At 43.5% G+C, this 23,506-nt stretch overlaps 1 protein-coding gene across 1 annotated transcript in view; it reads left to right on the forward strand.

Moving 5' to 3' along the window:
• Window positions 1-499: 499 nt before the first annotated feature.
• BAHD1 (bromo adjacent homology domain containing 1) overlaps window positions 500-23,506 on the forward strand; it is a 76,487-nt gene continuing 53,480 nt past the window's right edge. Inside the window, exon 1 of the mRNA XM_056851778.1 lies at window positions 500-524. The gene's annotated coding sequence lies outside the window, so the exon portion shown is untranslated. The remainder of the gene's footprint in view (window positions 525-23,506) is intronic.

Here is a 23,506-nt window from a genome sequence, read left to right on the forward strand (position 1 = left end):
GGGCCAGGCCCCGCGCGATTGGCCGGCGCCTCGCAGCGGACGGCGCTGGAGAGGTCCCTGATTGGCCGCCGACGAGGAAGCAGGAAGGGAGGACGGAGCGGAGCAGGGGCTCGACGCTGCCTCTGTTGCCGCCACCGCTTTCGGGGACTCGGAGCGCATCGGCGGCGGCGAAGGCGGAGCGGCGGCCCCTCCCCCTCTCTCCCCCTCTCTCCCCCTCTCTCCCCCCGCCCCCTCCTCGGCGGGAGCAGCGGCGGCCGCCCCCCTCCGGCCTGTGCGCGCGGGCTCCAGAAGGGGGCGCGCCTCCCAGTGCCCATCCCGCAGCCGGGCGGCTACGCGGCGGCAGCGGCGGAGGGGGAGGAGGCGGCGCTGACGCAGCAGCGTGGAGCCCGGGACTCGGGCGCCCCGGGGCGTTCCAGCCGCCGGATCGCAGCCCGGCCGGGGCCTCCGCCTGCTCCGGGTGGGCCCCGCCGAGCACAGTGGCGGCGCGAGAGGAGCAGCAGCGGCAGCAGCCCGCGAGCGCCCGGGTGAGTGAGCCCGTCTGTCCGCCCGCACCGGCCGGCCGGCCGGCCACGCCACGGGGCTCCGCCCGCCGCGGAGCCCGCAAGGTGGCGGCGGTGGTGGCATCGGCGGCGATGTGGCGGGGTGCCGTGGGCGTTGGGGGAAGTCGTCGGGGCCGGGCGGGTGATGGGAACAGGTGCCGCCGTCGCTGCCGCCGCCGAGGAGAGCAGGGGGGTGGGGGGTGGCGGGAGGCGGAGGGGGCGCGGCTCTTGCGGGACGCCCCCGGGAGTCGGCGTGCGGGCTGCGGGGGGCGGGGGGGGCCGGTCCCCGGGAACTTTCCGCCTGGATCCGGCTCAGGCTTGCGAGGGGGGCTGAGCTTCCCGGGCGGACTGCCTCCGGGGGCCGCCGCTGTCGTCGCGGCGCCTCGCTCGTCCGCCGTCCCTCGTGCGGGAGTGGGTGGGTGGGTGGGTGGCTCGCCTGGCTGCCTGGCTTGCGCGCTGTGGTTCCCGCTGCAGCCGCTTCTCTGCTCCCTCTCCCGCTCCCCCCCCCCCGACGTGGGTGCCTTTGGGGCCGGGTCCTGCCTCGCCGCTGCGTGGCGATCGGCTCTTCCCGAAGGGCGCGGTGGGCCGGGCCGGTCCTCCGTCCGGGCTGAAGGAGGCTCCGGGCTGCTCCCGTCTCCCCCCGCCCATCCCCCGGCCGTCTGCGAGCGGGGAGGAAATGGCCCCTGGCGGCAGGTGGGCTGAGCCATGGCCGCCCCGGTGGCCCGCCCGGATCCGGCCTGGGGGGCTGGGGCTGCCTGCTGCTGCTGCTGCTGCTGCTGCCGCTGCCGCCGGGGATTAGCTGGAGGGCGGGAGTTACGTAATAAAACCATTAACTTTTACAACGACGGCCACAAAAGAGCCCTCTGCCCAAACGATCCGAGGACAGATCCGTGGGAGACCGCGTGAATGGCGGCTGCCTGCCTTTGGCTGGCCTGGGCACCTTCGCCCCCCCCCCCTTCCTGGTTCGTCCCCCGCCTCTGTAATTGAGGATGCCACACAGCCCCACTTTCCTAGTTGGGAGGGGGCCGCTCCTGGTGTGTCTGGGTACCGACCTCTTTCCTGGGGGGAACCAGACATGGAGACAGATGCCCTGATTAAAATGGGCCGTAAAGGACAAAGGCGCACAGAACACTCTCTGTTCCTGGCCAGTGGGCTGTTCTTGGAGCCGGGCACCATCGGAAGGCACCCGGCCTTAAGGGAAGGGGGTTGAGGCTGATGTCGGGAAAAACCTGGAAAACCTGTCTCTGGAAAAACCAAGGCACACAAGAACTTCACAGTGACTCAGGAGGAACGTTTCATGAGACGAGGCAAACTTATGCAATAGTTCCACTATTCGAAAGCGATTAGGGAAGCAATGAAGGAAGGTGCCAGGAGGGGGTGGGTCTCCGGGCATCCTAACCCCCCCCCCTTTCCCAGGCCACATTTTCTCTCTGTATCTTATTTTTTTAGGAGTACAGTTCAGGGGAGTTAAAAAAAAATTCTCAGTCTGGTCTGCCTGTTTGTCACACTTTGCTTGCAAAGAGATGATGGACATGCAGCATTCTCTTAAACAAAACTTACGTGGCCTTTTCAAGGTGCTTTAACAATCTCCCAGGAATTTTCTTCTGTTTCAGTCAGTGTGCCTTAACATTGTTACGCTTTTCCCAGTTGAAATGTTAGGCGAAGGTGATTCCCTGCCTTTCCTACATGCTAGTCCAGTCTGCTTTATGGCTAGACATGGATCCTTCTAGTCTGCCCGGCCACTTTCCCCTCTGCCAGTTCTGTTCTCCAGTGAAACTGGCAAAGTTGAGTGAAAACCTTACTAGGTTGGTTTTTTTTTAAAGTATTACTGTGCATGCTTGCCCTGTTGCACCTGCATGCCTTTCTGAAGGAGGAGGGAGACTGTTAAGTTTCTAGTCAGTTTTACAAGAGAGCTAAGAATCTGAAAGACATCTGTTTCAGGAGCATTACGAAAACATAGATCTTAATATGTGAAAAGGCCATTTGCAAATATGTGGAACTTTATGGGAACAAATGCAGTTGGATTGAAAATGCAATGTCGACAGAGTGCATAAAAGATACAGGAAGGCTGAAATACAGTTGAAAATCCACTTTCCTGTATTCAGTTAAAAAACCTAACCGAGAGTCACTTACTGCCATTCTTTCATCCTGGTATCCCAACAGGAGATGGAAACTAAACATGCTGCAAGACACATGTATGAACATGTGTTTTAGGGATTTTATTAGCACTTCATATGTTTTCTAAAAGTTTGAATATTTACATGAATACATGACCAAATGGAAGCAAACTGCTTGTTGAACAGCTGTTACATGAAAAAGATGTGCAATGAGTTTCGTTTCTGTTAAGTGTGCTACTCCTGTGTGGGATGATCCAGAAACCAACTGCTCTATGGAACATCAGATGTTCTGTTCCGTTGTATAGACCACATGTTAACAGATCACATAAAGCACATATCTGATGTGAGCTGGTATAATCTGAAAGCTGTTTACCCAGCAATATTCTTCTAGGAAAGTACCTATTGTATTTTAATGTGCCTTTTTGCAGTGGAATCTTGCAGTCATGAATCTCAACTGTCTGTATTATCTGCTTCCAGATTTCCATGGGGGTTACCGCACTTTGTGTTCCCAGCGATGTATTAAGAGTTTGAAAATGTTGTAAACATCGCTTTAAAAGGGTTTTTGGATACCACGGCTTATAAATGGTTGGAAGACGTCTTCACAGCTAAAGGGGCCAAACAAAGTGCAAACAGTATTTTTTATAACTTTTTCAAACTCTTAATTCATCGGTGGGAATACAAGTGCGGTAACAGCCCATGTTTACCTTCATGTAGATTGTACTGTAGAGAGCAGCTGTTTGTGTTGCTTTCATGGAAGTAACTTCTAAAAAATTGGCTGCTCTTGTTCCTTCCTAGCTGTTGTTTGAAAGGAGTGGGTACCAGTATCTGTAAAATTCAAGCAGGGTCATTACTTCTTATTTATCTAGATTGCCGCCTGACTAATTCTTGGAGTGTAACATTTCCTTATGCATACAGCTTTAGGATGACTTGGTGAGAAGGGTCCCCATTCTGTTTTGTAACCTTTGGAACTAAGGCAGGCTACTGCTTGCCCATGGTTGTTTGGCAAGTCCATGGTTAAAGCCTTATTATACTCACCACTCACTTGCCCACCATCCGCACTTAATGCTTGTGTCTCCAGGTCCTTGCAAGAATGCTAGTATGTGTCTGTGGGTGGATCGAGGGGACCGGAGTTCTGATGAAAGTAGAAGGTATGGTGCCAACATCTTGTGATATTGTAAGAGCACCTACTGAATTCAGGCTTTTTGAAGAATCGTTGGCACTGTGATCGAAATATATGTTGGTCCAAGAACTTTTATACTGCGTGGTTTATAGCATAGTCTGATAGAAAGTATGCTTTAAGGATACAAGTAATCACTTGCTTAAGATGACCTCTGAATTTCAACTGTCCAACGTTTTCTGACAATTAGAATGCGAAGCCTTTTTGCCATACTCCTTGTAGCACATTTATCTTTTGTATGCAAGCCCCATAATACTGAGTAGACTTTCTGTTGAAAGGTGGCTAGAAAATTTGTGATTTCATTGGGAAAATTTGTGATTTCATTGAGGAAACTTTTTAATTCTGATAGCTGTGTTGGTATTAGAAACGTGATAGCTTCTGTATGGAGCACTGAAGTGGTTACTGCGCTTACTGTCGGCTAGATGGACAGGAGGAGGGAAAGGAGAGAGGATGGGGGTTGGCAAGCAGCGCTAAAAGAGGTTAAACTGGCGATCCTCAGAATGAAGAAAGTTTCATTGATACCAGTACGGTCCCCCAGAGAACGGTAAAAAATGCCAGCTGGCTATGATGTTTGAATTCTTGATATTAAGTAGGATCAAGAAATGTCCCTGTCCGTATCAGACAAACAAGGAATGTGATGCTTGTGTTAATTATGCGTCTGTATTGGCTGTATTGTTGTAATGTAGTTTTATTCTGTAATCTGTATAAAACCAAGATGAGCATCCTTGATCCAGATTTGGCAAGTAGTTAACCTGCAGTTTATTTTATACAGATCTTCCCACCCACCATGTGCACTTATTGAGTTTCTGCCTATTAAGTAGAATGGAAGAGAATTTATTTATGTGTCCTATACTCTATATTCAAGGCTCAGAGTGGGTACACATACAGGCAATCCAGAGCTCTTTCTAAAGATAGGTTACTTATACATATTGTGGGGATTCATGCCATACTTTGTAAACGATTCATAGGAAACAAACTTAAAAGGACACTGTTAATAATATCTTAGGCATAACTAGCACCAGACGTGGCTACTTACCTGTGTGATAATCCCTAAGTATATGAAAAGCAATAATTCCCAGGTTTTGAATGTTCAAGGTCCTTCGCGTAATTATTGTGAAAGCAGTTCAGTATTATTATTATATGCAGCAGATGAGGCTACTGCTGTAAGAAAATAGAGGCTTGCTGAAGTTCACCTTACTGAGTTCTTGTCTGAGTAGAGATTTGAGCTTGGGGGCTTCCTCAGCTGTCTCTCCTAGATGCTGTAACAGACAGACTCAATTGTCAGAGCAAAATTCTGATATACCACAAATGAAGTGACATTTTTGTTTTGGTAGTTCCAGAGGCCTTATTGAATTCTAGGATGTTTCTGGGTGTGGTTTACCAATCTGACTCTTGCAAAATGGGATACCATCCCCCCCACCCCAGAATGTGATTGCTGTGTTCTTACTTCCATAAGGAATAGTAATGGGCATCCCACCAGTTCTCTAATACTATAATCCATTAGCGACATGCAAGTTAATTTCCTTTGGGTACTTCTTCTATGACTTTTCGCCAAATCAAGCGCTTGTGATCTTTCAAAGAAAAATGAACTGGAATATCCTTAGGAACAAAACTTTCCTGACTGAGGAAACCTTCCTTAGCTAGAAACTCGAGCTCAGCATTTCTGTTGTGTGAGTGGCATTAATCTGTGTGAACAATGTCTGCAATCATCTTTCTTTTAGCCCTTTAAAGAGGCATTCTGTTGAAGTGATAAATTATTTTTGATTTTTGGCTTTGAGAGATCTAAACAAAACTTTAGATGTTGATCTTCCCTCTGTTTGCAAGCCATCAGAGCTGTTTTTACATCATAGTTAAAGTCTCTTGTGGTATGGACTCAGTCATAGTCTCAATATAGTAGCATGCTTCATTGAATGTTCTGTATTTTTTCCAGAATTCCCAATCTCTCTCTTCATATTGACTCGACCAGGACCATTGTGGCACTTCATGTTCTTAAGCCTTAAAATATGTTAGCTTTTATTTTCTCTTTCATATTTTATGTGGGCAAAATGTGACCATATTTGATATTATCTGTGCTTCCAGAGGTTGTATGCCAGAATAATCCCACCAAGCCATGTTTAGCCATTGTTGGAAGGAATTGCCCCTTTTCTTATTTCCCTGCTTTTGGGCTTTTGAAGTGTTCTTGTGTTTATGCCTTAACTTTATATTGCATCTGATTTCTTCCTTGAAGTTTTGGAAGAAAACTTTTGGTGATGCAAGTGCCTGCTAGGGAAGTATTTCCAGGTCGTGTGTGTCATTTAAATGAGAAGGATCATCTGCAGTATCAACTGAAGCAGTGACTGTATAAAGTTTTGCACATCAAGTGTGAGGGTCCCTGGAGAAGCATTATATAAATTTTCTCAATAAATAATAGACAGGACTGCGACAAAAGAAGGACTGGCCATTGGTTAAGATGGGGCAAACTGTGACATGGAGTGCATGTTAAAAAGGCCTTTCAGTATGACATTTTATGAATGGTCCCTCATTTTCTCTTTCCCCCCCTACCAGTTTTCCTTCTAGGAAACTGTCAATCATACCAGCTCAGTGTAATGATGTTCACAGTTCCTCCCTTAGTTGAGTTAAAGTTTTTATGCTCATATCTTTATCTAAATAAAATTGTAACTTCTGTGTAGTACCTCCCCTCTTTTATTAGAACTCATTAAGAAATGTATTTGTTCAGTAACAAAGGTGGGAAATCAATCATGTACAGTTGTGCTCATTTACATTATTGTGCACCACAAAGAAATCAAACACAACCAATTGCTGGGTTTTAAAAGCTCTTTGCCACCTCTTTTAAGCAATCATTTGGGTTAAAAAAGTAAGCCAATTTCAAAAGCATACATATGCCTAGACTTATTCAGTGTCTGCCTAAGTCTTGGAATTGTTTGGGTGTCTGGTAGCCCTTTGCTCCAGCATTCTTCTGGGGGCTGCCCTGCTGTTGCAGTGAAGTTGATTAATATGGGTTAGGGATAGAAAGAGAAAACATGGGCTTGTTGCTGTGGCCCATCCCAGCCTCAGGGTCCTTGGTCATTTCTTTTGCAGTGCTTGTACAGCATTTAAAGTTTGTATTGAGACGGGAATAGATGAAAAGGCCTATTCAGTGTTGAAACATTGATCAAAAAAGTAATTCATTATGGAAAGTCTGTTGTTCACAGTAAATATATGCTAAACAAATAGCTCAAGTAATTGGTGAACATAGATAATCAAACACATAATTATGCTTTATCAGCTGGTACCCCAAGCTGCATAACTACCCTAGCTAGTACCTGTTAATTAAAACCCAAATGCTTGATGATCAAACACAGCACACGCGGATGCCCTATTTGGAAAAGATTCACAGAAATGCATTACAGAGATGCTACCATGGGAGCAAATTCTAGTTTGTTCCTATGGACAACTAATCAGTTGAACTATTTGAAAGTTACAACCATATTCCTGTAATCCAGATACTCTGGCTTGAGCAAAATGCTATCCTACCTGTTTATGCTAAACATGTTTTTACTAATGGGTGTCATCCTGCACCAGTCACTGTGGGTGTATGACGAATTGTTATTGTACTGTTCAGAACATAAACTGTTCACAACACTGTGGTTTTATGAAGGTTTCTAAAGTGGTTGGTTGAAGGGATTTGGGGGGCAGATTGCTGCATTGTTGGCTGCATGAGGGTATGTGGGGGCACCTTATAAAAGAGCGAGAGGGCAGCACAAGACAACGGGATGATAGTAAAATCCAACCCCTTTCAAGGCATATCCCGCAGCATGAAAAATTTCCATAGAATATTTCGGTATCAAATTATTAAAATTAGCATTTAAAATTAATGTTTCTTGGATTGCGTTGAATGACAGAAGAGCACAGTAAAATAAGACAGCAAGCAAATTTCGTACCTTTATACCTCTAGTTGCAGAGTGCCAAAATGAGTCAGTGACTGGAAGGGTGAATGGCCTGTTTGCTTTGCTGTGGAGCACCTCGTGGAATAGCATATGCTTTACCACAGCATGTGTCACGGAGGGCTTTAGTTACCTGAGCAGGCACATGTGTTTCTAAACTAGTTCAGCAGCAACTAAGTAGCTGCTGATTCCACTTCTGGCTAAACCAGAGAAACCAGAGTGCTATAAAGCCACAGATATAAATGAGTGGTCTCTGTGCATTGTATCCTTGGGGCTAGAAATGCCGTTTGTATGTCAGCTGGCTTCAGAAGAGTAAGTTCAAATACCTACTGGAGAGCTCTCACTTGGTTTCATCAAGCGAAGTCAAGGAAACAGGCTTAAGGTTTCACTTTTACTCAGGGTAGTGTCTGGCTAGTTTCGCATGCTCTGTAAAAGCTCTCTTCTTCATTGTGGTCAAAATGCATAGGACTTCCAATTCTGTGCTGCACTGGCTCCAGATTGAGCACCGAATCAGATTGAAGGTCTTGACCTTCAAAGCCCTAAACGGTCTGGGACCATCGTACCTTCAGGACTGCCTCTCCTGGTATATTCTCCCCACCACCCAAAGAGCACTTCACTCGACTGGTGAACATCTGCTGGTGATCCCTGGCCCAAAAAACATCTGGCTGTCCCAGCCAGGGTTTTTTCAGCTCTGGCCCCAGCCTGGTGGAACACTATGCCCAGTGAGGTTTGGGCCTTGCAGAACCTAAAGCAATTCTGCAGAGCCTGTAAAACTGAGCGGCTTCCAGGCTTATGGTTGAGGACAGCGGCGGTAATCCAACTAGTATTCCATCTAGCTGGCCTCTCCTCCCCCAGGTATCTCTGCTATGTGCCCACAAATGAGCTAAAATGATTATGGCTGCTATAGTAGTGATGTTATTGACATTTGAGTGTGCCTGATTTATTGTAATAATTTTTGTAATGTATGGTTTTAGATTGTTGTTAGCCTCTCTGAGCCTAGCTTCGGCCGGGAAAAGGCGGCCTATAAATCGAATAAACTAACATAATAAATTGTTGATTCAGAGCTAACTTACAAATTGTGGGGCTTGCTGTAACATGGCAGGGTAATGAAGAAATTGCAGATGGGCCCTTCTGTATTATACTGGCATAGTATTGGTCAGTAAGGTTACTAGGACTTTGCCATGTGATCATTTCACCATGCAGTTGTTACTTGGCTGTGGTGGTTTCAGAGCCAGCATGGTGTAGTGGTTAAGAGCGGTGTTTAGGAACAGCGGACTCTGACCTGGAGAACCTGGTTCGATTCCATACTCCTCCACATGAGCGGTGGATGCTAATCTGGTGAGCCAGGTTGGTTTCCCCACTCCTCCACATGAAGCCAGCTGGGCGACCTTGGGCAAGTCACAGTTCTATTAAGAGCACTCTCAGCCCCACCCACCTCACGGGGGGGGGGAAGGGGAGGTGATTGTAAGCCGGTTTGATTCTGCCTTAAGTGGTAGAGGAAGTCAGCATATAAAAACCAACTCTTCAAGTCGTGCTTTTTGTCCCAGAGAAAGGGAAGTTTCCCCAGCACTCAAAAAGTTGGCTGCTTGGAACACCAGTATGTGATATTTTCCTTCAGTGTGTGCAGCGCAGCATACCTTGTGGTGGTAAGCATCGCAAGCATCTCTTGCCTCCTGCCTGGAGAGTTATTCAGGGAAAGGCCGTCTCTGCCTCCTCCCTCATGCCCAGCACCCTTCCTAATGGCAAGGACACCCACAGCCAGGTGTTAGGGTCTTTGCAGACTCGGGGGAACTCTTTTGGTATGCAGAAAACTATGACTTTGTAAATTAGCCTAAGCAGGAGGAACAGAGGGTTCAGCTTAGCTGCCAGTTAACGGAAGACCAAAAACAGTGGCCTGAGGTGGGGGGGGGGGTAGCCTGCTCCAGCTACTAAGAACTTATAGAATCTTGGAGATATTTTTTTTTTGGTGGGGAGATGAGATTTCCAAATTACCCCCCACACACATACACACAAAATCATTTGCATTTTCTCAGTTTGTATAATGCCTTGTAAAAGATTTTTAATTGCTTTTTACTGATTTGGAAGCTGAGCATTCTCTTGCTGTATTCATGATGCTGTGGGGAGGGGAGTATACTTGTGATTTTTTTTTAAAGCAAGCAAACAGCTGTCATTTCATGAACATTTAACCCCTCTTTTTTCCTTTAAAAAAAGTTATTAGTTCTTAAAGTCATTGTCTTCTTCCTCTCTAGCGCAGCAAGGAACTTTTTAAAGAGGGGGGAGGAGGATTGTGGAGAGCAGGCTGTTTAGTCTAAAATTGACTTCATTTGTTCACTCTTAAGAGTCAAGACAATCACCTCATCAGTCCAATGTGTTCCAGTGTCTTCTGGGACTTGTTTCTATTTCCTTTTAGGACTTTAAATGGAGTTGCTGCCCTAGCTTTCCTTGTGTATATGGGCAAAAATAAAATGTTTTTGATGCACCTACCAGGTGGGCGGTGGTTTTGCAAACACTAGCAATGTCCAGGCAAGTTCTGGCTGGACAGACATTTTAAAATGACCTGAAATGTGGCCCCATTTTCATAATTCCCAGGAGAGAGGAGAAAAAGAATCCAGGAAATGTTTAAGGGTCTGACTTAGTGGAGGGACAAATGGAGCCTGTGCCCATAATTCATTTGTTTTGGTTGTGTGAGTAGAGTTTTTTCCCCCCTAGTGTATAATGATGAAATTTCATCTACTAGAAATATAAACTATTGACTAAATGCTGAATTACACTAAAAATGGATGGGAGCATGAGCTTGTAACCTTTTCCTGGTACAGTGTATGGGAGGCAATTTTTGTGTGGAGGGAGTGTAGGACTGGGGTGTGTGTGCTTGGGGTGTGGAGAGGACAAGTGGCGCACACTGCTGCATTAAAAGCCCCTACCAGAGAGGGAACTCTGGGGCTGCTGAAGAGGGGCGCAGCTGAGAGATGAACAGGGTTCCAGAGATCCAGAATCTGGGGCAAGAAGGCCCTGAGCCTTCCCTTACTATGTATGGTAAAAGAGGGAGGAAAGTTGTTGCAGGCTCAGAGGGACCTATAGTTGGAAGGGACCACTAGGGTCATCTAGTCCAACCCCCTGCACAATGCAGGAAATTCACAACTACCTCCCCTCCACACCCCAGTGACCCCTATTCCATGCCCAGAAGATGGCCTCCCTCTCATGATCTGCCTCATAGAATCAGCATTGTTGACAGATGGCCATCTAGCCTCTGCTTAAAATCTTCCAGGGAAGGAGAGCTTACCACCTCCTGAGGAAGCCTATTCCACTGAGGAACCGCTTTAACTGTTAGAAAATTCTTACTCGTGTCTAGACGGAAACTCTGTTGATTTAATTTCAACCCGTTGGTTCTGGTCCGACCTTCTGGAGCAACAGAAAACAACTCTGCACCATCCTCTCTATACGGCAGCCCTTCAGGTACTTGAAGATGGTTATCATATCCCTTCTCAGTCTTCTCCTCTTCAGGCCTGCATGGTCACACACGTTGCCTGCTACCTCTCTTTCCTGACATAGCAGGGAAGTGCCAGCATTTGTGCTGTTGGACCTGAGGGTGCCAGCCTCGGCCGGAGCCATTCCTAGATTGCTGGCCTCCTTCTCTGCCCTCACCTGGGCACCTCCTTGGCAGGCTGGGCTTCCCTGTAGCCGGAGGGAGGGTGTTCTGTGGGAATGGGGCATTGCAGATTCATGAGACTAAAGCATTACATAAAGTATAATGGGGAACCATATAGTGTAGAACAGTAATTCCTCAGGAGCCGCAAAGGGGTGTACTTGTGTGGTGTAGTGGTTAGAGTGTTGGACTGGTATTGCGGAGACCCAGGTTTGAATCTCCACTGTGCCATGAATACCTGGTGGGTGGCCGTGGGCCAGTTACCTACTCTTAGCCCAACCTACCTCACTGGGTTGTTAGGATAAAATGGAGGAGGGGAGAATGATATTATAAGGTGCATTAAGGTACATGAGAAGAGCCAGTGTGGTGTAGTGGTTAAGAACGGTGGACTAATCTGGAGAACTGGGTTTGATTCCCTGCTCCTCCACATGAGCGGCGGACTCTAATCTGGTGAACCAGGTTTGTTTCCCCACTCCTCTGCAAGAAGCCTGCTGGATGACCTTGGGCTAGTCACAGTTCTCTCTGAACTCTCTCAGCCCCACTTATCTTACAAGGTGCCTGCTGTGAGGAGAGGAAGGGAAGGCGCTTGTATGTCAGTTTGAGACTCCTTAAAGGTAGAGAAAATCGGCATATAAAAACCAACTCTTCTTCTTTATTATAATGCTGCCATAAGCTGGGTGGGGTTGTAGGATCCAACCCATAATGATTGACTGGTGCTCATGCTGTGCTGGCAACTTGAATTGTAGCTATTGTTGTGTGTAGGCGACCCAGTTTTGCCTTTGGTCAAACAGATTTTTGCATTGCAAAACCTGTTTGACCAGAGGTGGTGGGACCAAAGTGTTCCTATAGGATGACAACTGATGCATCTCACAAACTGCTCTTAAAAATTATATTGAGTCAGTGTGAAGAAAAGGCAGATAGCACTTTTATTTTAAAGCGTAATTTATACATGTTTACTTCAAAGTAAGTCCTACAATGTGGATCCAAACTCATGAAGTGCACTTCAGCCAGCAGACAGGAGCTAATTTTGGTTGATCCCCCCCCTCCTTTCCATTGCAGACTCACACATCTCTGTTCTGGGGGGATGCTGTTAGGGTCCCCAACTTTTTCTTTAATGAGAGCTACTTCTGAGTAATGAGAAAATCCCAATCTACTCCCCCTCCCCTCTTACTTTTTTTTTTTTTAAAAGCCTAGAGCAGATCTTTTTGCAATCTTTCCCTGGGTCTTCTAGGAGAAGCACAAGGAACTCTGCAGCAGCTGATAAACTACCTGTTTGAATCCCCTGCTTTAATCTCGGAGTAGTATTTTAGGAGGCATGACGGGGCTGCAGAGTGTGATGGGACAGTCCCTATTGTAGTGCTTTGGATCCAGATCTCTGAGTTCAGTGGGTCTGACTGCCGTCCTATAGGATGGATCCAACAAAGTATTTGCTCTGCAAACTGCTTTGTGTTCCCAGGGTACAGCGAGAGCTTCTGTAGATGTTCTCAAGCTTCAAATTGTCCAAGAGATTGCACAAGCAAAAGAAGATCTGTAGATTTAGTTCACTTTTCTCATGCAGTTAGCTATATTGTGAGATGTGAAACAACCTTTCCCATGAGTTGAAGTTAATCTTGGGCATGAATTGGGGGCACATTTAGATAAATTTCTGTGTGTCCATATGGTTATGGTCTAAGTGATCTGAAAAAGTGTAAGTTGGGCATCCTCTGGAAAGGCACTAGAAGACAATAATGAATTTTTATCATGTATTTTGTGGGAAAAATAGGTTAGGGATGTGTGTTTACTGTGATCTGATTATGTATTTCTTAGCAGCAGCTGTGGGTTAGATCCCACAAACAATGGGCATAGGAGAAGTATGGATCTTTCCGACCTTCCTCCAGCAGCTTCCTGAGACCTCCAAAATGCTGATACTCAGACTGACGAGCCCATTGAACTTAATGCAATGGGGCATGGAAGGCAGCCGGGAAGAGGAGGAACTGAGTGACATGACTCCTTCCTTTTATACCACCTGAGCATCCATGGACAACAAGAGGCTCTGAAAGTAGGAGCAGTGCCCTCCCCTCCCCTCTTCAGAGCAGTTCCTAGTGCCCTGCGGCATTTTGTACATGTGGTTCCCATGACCAAGCACCAGCTTTTGGGAGGTCTTAGGAGGCCGCTGAGGGATGGGGGAGGTGGGAAAGCATGAGCACCATGTTCGGCTCACAGTTCATAGGATCCATCTCAGCATGAGCGAGACTCGGAAATATATGCAGTGTGCAGACTTTGGAAGAGTTCAGATATATTATAGAGAAGGGTGCTTTATTATTTAAGCACTTCATAATTTCCACTTTTGAACAGAGTATGGATTGTATTGTTGAGTCAAAAATATTTGCAGACATGTGGTTTGGTGGGTGTGGCACCTTTTTTGTAATGGATTATCTTGGAACATAGATAACTTACGTTTATCATGTAAATCAATATTGGGTCCCTCAAAGAAAGACACGGCTAGATCTAGGGATCTGTGGAAGGCCCTGATTGTCACAAATCTTCCCTGCTTTCCTGTCTACCCAGCAATTACTTCCGACCCCAGGAAAATTGATTCCTGAAGTTATGGGACCTGGGTGCAGTAATAAGCATGTGGATCCGTGCCCTGCAGTGAGGAGGGGGGAAGGGAATAAATTGCCCTTCCTGCTTCATTTGTAAATGGAATCAGAAGTGGCTGCAGTGTGAGAGAATAACAGGGGAAGTCCACCATTGCTTGCTAGAGGGGCTTGCTGGACCTAACCCACTAGTCTTTCATTTTCTGCTGGTGCTATACTGTTCTCAACTAAATGGGATATATACAAAGCCTGTGTTAGAGGTTTGTTGATCAGCCAAAAAAAATCGCATATTTGGAAAGGAAAAAGCGAGCTAGGACCGCAAGCTATAACACTAAAATGAAATTCAGAATTTGACCTGATAAGATTTTTAGAATATTAAGAATGGAAAGAGCAATTGGAAGTTATGGATTCAAGACAGATCTGAAAGCATCTTCTATATTTTAGGTAACATTACTTGGGGGGGACGACAGTGGAGTGAATAAATAAGAAACGAAAAATTTCTAAAGATAGAAGCTAAAAATTGATTTAAAGATTATGATCAGTTGTAGTAAAGGTAAAGGTCCCCTGTGCAAGCACCAGGTCATTCCTGACCCATGGGGTGACGTCACATCCCGACGTTTTCTAGGCAGACTTTGTTTACGGGGTGGCTTGCCAGTGCCTTCCCCAGTCATCTTCCCTTTACCCCCAGCAAGCTGGGTACTCATTTTACCGACCTTGGAAGGATGGAAGGCTGAGTCAACCTTGAGCCGGCTACCTGAAACTAACTTCCGTTGGGATCAAACTCAGGTCGTGAGTAGAGCTTGGGACTGCAGTACTGCAGCTTACCATTCTGATCAGTTGTATTAATCAGTTAATCAATTGGAACAAACAGGAGTTTTTTGAACAAAATATCAGTTCCTAAGATTACAGCATAAGAAAGACACAGTTCGATGCTCTTGTAGAATCCTAAATAGTGAAGACTGTCTCTTTGCGGGGGAAAGTGTAAGGGCCACGTGGCATGACAGTAAAAATTTACAAATGAATAAGAAAAACAGATATTCCAGTTGTTACACAATATGTCAATGTCCAGACGAACAAAAGATGCCAGAATCTTGGAAGAATACAATTAAGTGTAAATCAAGAAAAGATCACACAATGATACAGACTCATTTTTTTTGCCAAAGTGTTAATCTATTTTGGCTGCTCTTTTGAATAAGCTTAGTAAATATATGCATCCTGACCAATAAGAATGTATTAAATAGAACACCCTCTGGGATAATTCAGCATATTATAAATGTTGCCCCAAAACAACAGTTGTATAATACTTTTTTATTAGAACCAACTAAAATATCACAGGGTAGTGAGCTTTTGAGCTTCCCAGAAGTTTTCATCGGGCTGGATTTTAAGTACAAATGACAAACAGAAGGTGGGTGGAAGAAAGCTGATTCTGTGCCCCCCTGCATGCAAACACACAACCACACGTACCTGGGGGCTACAGTGAGGAAGGGGAAGGGAGAGAAATAATCTCATCAGTTGTGCTCACAGGTGAGTGAGGAGGGGCCACGTTGTCCCCTTCCATGTCTTGCTTCAGCCACTTGACATGTATGGCGGTTCGTCCATCTCAGGAATCAACTTTCTAGGGGTTATAAGGGAAGACGGTGAAAATCTAAATCCAAAAGTGGCAGAGGCCACCCACAGCAAGAATCCGCAGCCAGCAGGGCCTATTGCTGACAGATTGCTGGATCCAGCCTGTGGTGCTGGGTGTAAACTGGCTTTCAAGTTGCCCTGGAGCCTCCTGCGAATAAGATGCAGAAAAATGGGACGTCTCCCTGTTGAAAATGTACATGCCAGCATGCCGTTCATCAAAGCCGGAGTAATCTGGAACACTCTGGTTCCCTGTAGGGCAGAACATAATGGGGAAAACATGGTTGTCTGTAGTTGGAGAAAAGTTGGAGAATAAGTTTGATGATACACTAAGTAGCAAATCAATAGTAGCCAAATTTGGTAACACATAATAGATGGAGAGCATCTAACCCCTGTAAATGAAGTCCCATTATGCATCTTCATCTGATTGCAGAATCCTTTTTATTTTCATTTTTGGGGGGACAGTGAGATGCGGTATACTTCCAAATAGGTAACATTCTTGGTTTGGGGAACTTTGTCTATTATTTTTCTGAGCTCCTTGGAGGAAAGGCAACTTAGTTGTGCAGAATTTTGTATTGCTATTAGAAAACATTGGGGTATTCAAGGAATTAAGGTAAGTCAATTTAGAATCATGAGAATGCTTTTCTTGGTGTAAGCCCTAATCTTTGAGGCTCTGAATGAGGTTTTTTTTAATGTATTTATTAAAACCTTTATGTCCTGCCTTTCCTCATGGCTGAAGGCTGCTTACAATAATAGTTTAAACATTTTCAGTTTAAAACCAAGAATAAAATAGCAAACCCCAAATCTCTCCCCCCCTTCCTCCCTAGTTTCATTCTGTGTCTGGATATAGAATTAACAGAACCAATTTAGAACTGGTGGATCTTCGAATCCACCAGCTGCAGAAGCAAGATTGAAGTTGTTTCTTATAGACTCTGATAAAAGATTGGTGGATTAGACTAACTGTGGATTTATTCACAAATTACAATTTATAATCAGTATGGTTAAAGAGATCGGAAACATTGGACTAGACAGAGTATAATGGATGGAGGAAGCTTGTAACCCTAAAAGTTAATATTGCTCATCTTTTTCTTCTTCTTTATGATCCTAATATATGCCATTAAAACATATTTAGTGTGTGAAATAAGATTACGGTAACTTCAATTCTGTGTGTAAGAAAAAGTCCAGCATCACTTCTCTGGCTATGCAGAGACAGAAAGGAGAAGTGGATTTCTCTAATGTAAAAAAATGAATTGCCTCTGTATCATTAATTTTGTCTCAGAATAAACATGACTGATGTGTTTGAACACTATGTTATTTGTTTTCCTTTGCAAACCACGTCCCCATGGTAGGCAAAGGGAGATAAGGGGGGTTACCGCACTTTGTATTCCCAGTGATGTATTAAGAGTTTGAAAATATTATAAAAAATACTGTTCGCACTTTCTATGTATTCCCACTGATGCATTAAGAGTTTGAAAACGTTATAAAAAATACTGTTTGCACTTTATTTGGCCCCTTTAGCTGTGAAGACATCTTCCAACCATTTATTAGCCGTGGTATCCAAAAACCCTTTTAAAGCGATGTTTTTTTATAACATTTTCAAACTCTTAATACATCACTGGGAATATAAAGTGCAGTAACCCTCAAGGACCTGTTAAGGTAGCAGTTTGAAAGTTGTTTTAGTATGTGTTTTTAAAATTTCTGTTTTTGGGGATAAAGTTATTTGCAGGCTGTCTGCCTTATCTTCATTTCTTTGTAATAGGTGCTTTTATTGGTCTGAAGAAGTGTCCCTTTATTAGAGTATAGGACCAGTATGAACTCTGAAGAATTCTTACTTTAAAAGATTAAGGATAATGTAATATCTTACCAGGTGATGATACATTCTGTTTTCTCTAATAAGGCTTTATAATTAATATATGTTGAATGGTGGTATTTGTGAATCGTTGATCTTGAGGTGTATTAAAAGAAGAGGTGTTAAAGATTTGTTTATGATCTGCATGTAAGAGGTTCTCAGAAGTGCGTGTTATGTGCTGTCAAGTCGCATCTGACTTACAGGGACCCTATGAGTTAATGTCTTCCAAAATATTCTATTGTTAGCAGCCTTGCTCCGGTCTTGCAAACTGAGAGTCATGGCTTCCTTCATAGAGTCAATCCATCTCATGTTGGGTCTTCCTCCTTTTTTTTTGCTGCCTTCACCTTTTCCTAGCATTATCTTATTTTCCAGTTAGTCTTCTTATAATGTTACCAAAGTACGATAGCCTCGGTTTAGTCATTTTAGCTTCTAGGGGACAGTTAAGGCTTGATTTGATCTAGAACCCACTGACTTGCCTTTTTGGCAGTCCACAGTATCCGTAGAATACTCATCCAGTATCACATTTCAAAAGAATCAACTTTCTTCCTGTCAGCTGTCTTCGTTGTCCAACTTTCACACCCATATATAGTAATGGAGAATACTATGGCATGAATTATCTTGATCTTGGTTGCCAGCGTCACATCCTTCCCCTTAACAATCTGTTCTAGCTCCTTCATGGCTGCCCTTCCCAGTCTCAATCTCCTTCTGAATTCTTGGTTGCAGTCTCCCTTTTGGTTGATGTTGGAGCCAAGGAATAGAAAATCTTGAACCATTTCAATTTCTTCATCATCAACCTTAAAGTTGTGTAATTCCCCAGTAATCATTATTTTTGTCTTCTTGATGTTCAGCTGTAATCCTACTTTGGCCCTTTCTGCTTGAATCTTCATCAGTAGTTGCTTCAAGTCTTCACTATCTTCTGCCAGTAATGTGGTATCATCTGCATATTTCAAATTGTTAATGTTCCTTCCACCAATTTTCACTCCAACCTCATCTAAGATTGAAGAGAGGGAGATAAAATATATCCTTGTCTGACACCTTTGCCAGTTGGAAACAACTGTTTCTCCATATTCGTTCTTAACAGTAGCCTCTTGCCCAGAGTACAGGAAGCATATCAAAACAATCAGATGCTGTGGCACACTCATTTCTTTTAAAACCAACCATAGCTTTTCATGATCCACACCATTCAGCTGTAATCTTTAAAACACAAGCTGATTTTCTTCTGACATTTTCTCATATGCTCAGGTAACCAACTTAAACTTGCAATATGATCTCTAGTGCTTTTTCCTTTTCTGACTCCAGCTTGAATATCTGGTATTTCTCTTCCCATATATTGTAAGAGTCTTGTAAGATTTTGAGCATCACTTTACTCACATGAGAAATTAATGCAATGGTCTAATAGTTGCTGCAGTCTTTGCCGTCTTCTTTTTTCAGAACTGGAATGTAAATTGACCATTTCCAGTCTGTTGGCCATTGTTTTGTTTTCTATGTTTATTGGCATATTTTTGTTAAGATTTAGATGGACTCTGTTTCTGTGGCTTGGAATGGCTCTATTGATATCCCATCAACCCCTGGTGATTTGTTTCTCCCAATTGCTCTCAGTGCAGCTTTCGGTTCTTCTTCAAAAGATACTTCTTGGGAGGAATCTGTCACCCTTTCATCTCTTTTGTATAGTTCTTTTCTTTATTTTGCCTGTTCAGTTAATGTATTTCCTTGTTGATCTTTCCACTTGCCTAACCGTGCTTTAAATTTCTGTTTGAGTTTTTGGATCTTGTGGAATGAATCTCTTTTTTGTTGTTCTTTTCTGTTTTGTTACACTGGTTATTATAATAGTTTTTTGTCTGTACGTTCAAGTCACTGGAACGCTTCATATAGACTTCTGATTCTGTTTCTGTCATCATTTACTTTTGCTTCTCATCTGTCTTTATCAATTTGAAGAGTTTCCTGAATCATCCATCAAGGCTTTTAATTTCTTTTGGCTACAGGAATAGTCTTTGTGCATTCTTCCTTGATAATATCTCTAGTTTCAACCCATAGTTCTTCTGGTTCACATTCACTTGAATTTAGTAATGCAAATCTGTTCTTTACATGATCTTTAAACTCCTCAGGAATGTTGTTTGAATTGTATTTTGGCACTGTGAATGTTTTGGTGATTTTCTTCAGCTTTATTCTAATTTTTTTATATTACCAATTCATTGTCTGTACCACAATTGGCGCCTGGTCTTTCTTTAGCAGAAAGACAATTCTCCATCTTCTGGTTATGTAATCCGATTTCTATATTGGTCATCTAGTGATGCCCAAATGTTTGGTTGCCTGAAATGGGTTTGCAATGAACAAATTGTTGTCCTCACAGAATTCTTGGCAGTATACAAGAAGCAAAATTTAAGATGGCCAAAGAAATATAGAGAGTGTAATGATGCAAGTGTGAGTTTACATTTTTAATAATCTCACAAATCCAGTTTCTGCTGGAAAACCCCACTATAAAGTACAGATGTTTATTTAGCACTCTTACCATTGAACAAGATGTATAATTTTCTGGATAATATTTGGAAGTGTGAGTTGACTGAAACTGATTTTGAGTATTTCGGCAGTCTTGTGAGATGGTTTTCAAAATTCTGGGTACATAGAATCTGGGGAATTCTGAAGGGGTAACTTTTACATGTGGATCTATTAAAAGTTTACTTAAGTATTTTAATGGATATTTATGGGAGGAAGATAAATATATAGCTACTAATGTAATAGAAACAAAAATTATCAAAACTATAAGTTACGGTAATATATATCTACTATAGCAGACTTCAACAGAAGATAGAATGTGAGTAGGGAAAATTATTGGAATGTTTAAAATAACAGTGAAATTGAAAGAAATAGGACAAACAATTCCATTAATGATAACTGGCATATGTTTTTTACTGGAATATAGTTTATGGATACCATATGTTGCTCATCGCATATAATTGTTTTATCACTTGGATCCATCAAGATTTTTCTGTCAAAAAGGAAGCCAACAAACTCATTAAGGAGGGGGGAGCACAGACTATAATCTGTTAGATGTTTGTGTGTTCTGTATATTTGGGTTTTGTTCAATTAAACCATTTTTATGGGAGAAAAATACATGCGGATTTGAAAGTGTGGGAGGGAGATTCAAGCTTACCTGGAACCAGTTTTATGATTTCTAGAAGTCAGGTTGGTTAGGTAAGCAAAGAACTGCTTTCAGCTTCTTTCTAAGTGGAGAAGTGGGTGACAACAATTGTGGCAGGAAGGTGATAGAAGAGTTGCTAAAGACATCCAGCCAAAAGACTTGAATAAGTGTCTTAATATTGGGCATTTAGGGCCACAAAGGAGAGCAATATTGGCTTGAAAAGGGAAGTAACATCGTCCCATTTGGCTGGAGGAAATGTGCAATTAAGTGAGTGAGCACAATTGGAAGAGATTATGTTGATGGAAAAAAGAACCGGGATTACCAGAGTTGTTAGTGAGGAGTAGAAGCAGCATGGCACTTTCAGGCGCTTTGGAGGGAGGAGTGGTGTTTATATAAACAGAAAGTGTATAACTTTCTTATGGGTCATAGCGTCTCACCATGCAATACTTCTGCAGTAGCTAGAGGAAAACCTAAGGGCAAAAAAGGTGGCTAATTTGTCACAGCAGGGAAGGTATTGGTCTGCCTCTAATACTGCAGTGCTAGCCAAGCAGTGCCCTCCATGGTTTCTGCATTTTCTGCATCATCTGCCCTGCTGGAAATGTTAACACGAACAGAAGAGTTTTCCTGCTTCCTCTGTTAAAGGGGAGCGTGGTAAGGTAGAAGTCAAACTGGATGGTTCTGTGGTGTCTGCTTCATCAGCATCTCTACATCAGTGTTGCATTTGGACATTTTTTTTGAGACTTCAAAAAGCTGGCCTCATAGTGGTTGGAGGGGGCAGTTTTCTTTAATAAAGCAGTCTTTTCTGCACCTCCCAAAATGTTCTGGCCATTTTTTTAAAAAAAAAGTAGATATACTTGCAATGTCCAAGTTATATGTAAAAGTCCACATTGCACATTATTTTTATTTCATTTTATTCAATTTTTATCCCACCTTTACCCAACCAAGTGGGGTTCAGGGTGGCATAGGATTGATCCAACATGTGGGGTACTGATAATATGTCACTTGAAAGCAGCATCCTCTGCCTTCTCCAGTGGTTGTTGTTGCTGCTTGACTATAGTTGCACACTTGGTTTGGTTTCTCAGTAGTGAGGGCTCTGAGCCAGCGTGGTGCAGTAGTTAAGAGTGTCGGATTCTGATCTGGAGAATTGGGTTCGATTTCCCCACTCCTACACGTTATGCCTGCTGGGTGATCTTGGGCCAGTCACAGTTCTCTCAGAACTCCCTCAGCCCCCACAGGCAGGCAACAGCAAACCACCACGTAATGTCTCTTTCAACCCTTTTTTATGAGCAATTTACCTTTAGCAACACTGATTGTTTGGCCCTTTCCATGAAAGTAAATGGTCTGGGCAGATCCATGTCCAGTCTTTGTGGTATCTGAAGAAGTGAGCTGTGGCTCACAAAAGCTCATACCTTGCCAGAAATTTTGTCAGTCTTTAAGGTGCTACGGGACTCCTCTTTTCTACTGCTACAGGCAGACTAACATGGCTACCCTTTGTGATCACTCTTTGTAATGTAATCGTAACTTTCCTCAAGGGATATGTGTGTATGTGTCATAAAATGCTTTTCTCTCTCCACCTTGAAAGCGAGACGTTTGCATATCATCTCCATTTCAGTTTTTTTTTAATCAACGCAGAATTAACAAAAGTGAGAAAAAGAAGCAGATCACATGTGGAGAGCAGTTTTCAGGGAGTCAGTTGTCTATAATACAGAATATATAGGGAATTTCATTAAATTTGTTCATTAATGTCTACATATCCAAGTCTTTGGTGACATCAGCTTCTCACATTCTTCCTAGGGCTTTGGAAGTTGGCAGCGACATTGTCCTTGCATTTAAAAGAGATGCCCACAGTATCATATATGATACTCAAAGCGAGAGTGTTGTTTGTAATGGGTTTTGTTAAACCCATGCAAAGAAGATTATTCAGTTCTTCAAAAGATATTTGATTGTTCTTACTTCATAAAGCTGCACTCTTATGTGTATTTACTTGTAATATCCCACTGGCTTCACTGGGACTTATCTGATCCATCAGGGTTGGTGTAAGAAATGTATTGTAGATGTTTTCATCTAGAAGCTTGCAGTATATCTGCAGTGTGCCATTGGTGCCTTATTTTTGCATCATCCTCCAGCACAGCTGACTTTTATGAAACATTTGCATGGTACAGCATGGCATATTGAACTAGCAGCTACTAATAGTGGGAAGGAAAACATGCAAAGATGCTATTTCTTATATAAATGTTCAGGGTACTTCTACTGTCACAGGGCATAATGCTTCATGCAACTCCAGAATCATTCGTTCCTGTGATCATTGATGACTGAATACTAGAATAAGGAGCTTCGGAATGAGAAAGCCTTTTGGTTATAGAAAATAGGTGTAGTGGTACTTAGCAATGTCATAACAACAACCAGAGAGATATAGTAACCTCAGTGGTGTCCCACAACTATGTTACAACTAACAAAACATGGTTGTGTATTTGAAGCCGTAGTCATTACGATGCCTCTGGAATGTGACTTAACTTGAATTGGTGCCACTGTTAGCCTGTAGGGAGTACTGCCTGTTTAATTCATCAGAGTGTAGAGAGCAGAAATATTAAGGGATGCATTCTGAAGAAGTGAGCTGTGACTCACAAAAGCTCATACCCTGCCAGAAACTATGTTAGTCTTTAAGGTGCTACTGGATTCTTGCTCTTTTCTACTGCTAAGGGACACATTGTTTTGCTGTTAGGGATTGGGTTGGGGAAAATATAGGCTGGAAGTAGCTTTGCTTCCCTTACTTGGTTTGATGAGGGTTGTGGTCTTCAAAGCAACTGATACCTCACCCCCAGGTAGAGTAGAAAGAGGGTTTCAACGGTGAGCTTAAAGCTTCTGCATCAATTCAGGGGGAAGACCCTTTGGGTTGGTGGTACTTGCTTCTAAGTAAACA

The sequence above is a fragment of the Euleptes europaea genome, chromosome 6 (genome assembly GCF_029931775.1).
Source record: "Euleptes europaea isolate rEulEur1 chromosome 6, rEulEur1.hap1, whole genome shotgun sequence".
Classification (NCBI taxonomy): Eukaryota; Metazoa; Chordata; class Lepidosauria; order Squamata; family Sphaerodactylidae; genus Euleptes; species Euleptes europaea.